A 1,919-nucleotide genomic window follows, 5' to 3' on the forward strand; every position below is an offset into this window, starting at 1 on the left:
ACATGAAAAATCGTCAGAAACACGAGTGTTATAATGAGCAAAGGTTAAAAACGTTTTAAGTACAAATATAATTTTAAAAATAATAATGACAACATCACTGTCACTCTTGTATCTTCACCCTCGATCTTATTTAAGCAGCCCTTGACTTGGCATAGAGGCCCAACTCAAATTGATGTCAAGCCCAGCAGAGGCAGACCAGTTATCGATTCACTCTCGATTTCCCACGTGGAATCACATTTTATTTTTTTATTTGCAAATTTTAAAAAGGGATAATTAGGCCAAGTACGGCCCATTAATTGGAAAATTGACTACTGCCCACTCACTTTTAAATCTGTAATTAATCGTATAATTCTAAGTTCTCAGAAGAAAAAAAAGAATGCAATTTAACTCCAACCAAACCCTAAACCAATGATTTCTCTCGGCCAATTTCCTGCGATTCTCATGATTTTGGTCGATAATTGGAGATCCTTTTTAACGTTTTTCATCAGCCATCATCAAATCGTACCTCTTTCTCCATTCAATTTGAGGTGAGGACCAAAGTTTTGTTAGTTTTTCTGGTAAATTCTTTTACTTTCCCGTGTAATTTGATTTTTATGAAGACAATCATTAGAAATGATGTTGTGTTAGGACATCTATTGAAATTATGAGATACTTGCCTCAGCAAGTATTCAAGAAAGTTTGACAGCGGCACCAATGACAGAACTAGCAGAGCGGATATGAAGAAGGGTAGTGATTGGTGGCGAAATACGGAATAAGGGTAGTGAACAGTGGTGGAATAATGGATTTGGAAGTAGTGTCCGATGCATTGAGGTCTAAAGTAGGGATGCAAATTCATTGAGGAAGATAATAGTTCGGGAGGTGGTGGAAATACAGAATCCTGTACAAAATGTGAGGTTCTCGACTGTTGCTAATCCACTGCACCTTAGGATTCGAGGACTAGGACAACAGAGTGAGACGGAGCGGCTTCAGCGAGGAGAGATAGATGGGTGGTAGACAAGTTCTATCTATCTAGTTATATACAAATGAAGAATAGCTGATTCAATAAATATAATCTTGTATATTGTAAATCTGATATCCACACTTGGAGTTAACAATTTTGTATCAACTGTGTTGGTGTTTGTACTTGAAGACAATCTCCATCTGTTGAATGCTACCATTTTTTAAAGTTCAGTACTCAACTTTTAGCGTGTTCATTTTAAAATTATGGTTGTTGAACATCATCCTATTATGGGTCAGACAAATGTTGAAGTCATAGAAAAATGATTACAAATATCTATTAGCCTTCACCCAACCTATATATTCGCTATAAATACCGTGTTATGATTTTGTTTGGAGCCCTGCTATTATAGTGGGAAATGGCACAATTAGGAGTGGGAATTTTCTTAGTCTTCTAGGTAACCTAGTCTATCTCGATTTGAAGGATGGGGATATAGTCTACATTGAAAAAGTTGTAACGTGAGATGGTGGCTGGTGGAAAATTATATGAAATGTTAGGCGAACAAAATGGATGATGCTATTTTGGTGTTTGTCACTTTTTAGAGCTCGTGTCACTTTTTTTTTTTTAGTTTTGTCACTTTTTTTAATTGTCACTTTTTTTTTAATTGTGTTAAAAAAAGTGACATTATGTCACTTTTACATTTACAAAATATTTTTTACTTTCAAAAAACTTTTTTTTTAAACACTTTTTTGAGTTTCTCACCTTTTAAGTTTTTGTCACTTTTTTATCTTCTTAAAAATGTGACATGATATGTGACATTTTCCTAACACAGAATGTAGATTGTCCTGGACATTCTAAATATGTTAAGAATCGTCACTATGCTCATGTGGATTGTCCTGGACACGCTAATTATGTTAAGAACATGATTACTGATATTACCCAAATGGATGATGTTATTTTGATGTTTGTCATTTTTTCTTAG

General features: G+C 34.5%; 1 long non-coding RNA gene across 1 annotated transcript; it reads left to right on the forward strand.

Annotated features, from left to right (window-relative positions):
* The first annotated feature begins 361 nt into the window (after positions 1 to 361).
* Positions 362 to 1,170, forward strand: LOC111380740. The gene is made up of 2 exons (XR_002700229.1): positions 362 to 527; positions 628 to 1,170. It is a non-coding gene; the product is annotated as an uncharacterized LOC111380740 (long non-coding RNA).
* The last annotated feature ends 749 nt before the right edge of the window (positions 1,171 to 1,919 follow it).

Source organism: Olea europaea, unplaced genomic scaffold (genome assembly GCF_002742605.1).
Source record: "Olea europaea var. sylvestris unplaced genomic scaffold, O_europaea_v1 scaffold2202, whole genome shotgun sequence".
NCBI classification, from domain to species: domain Eukaryota; kingdom Viridiplantae; phylum Streptophyta; class Magnoliopsida; order Lamiales; family Oleaceae; genus Olea; species Olea europaea.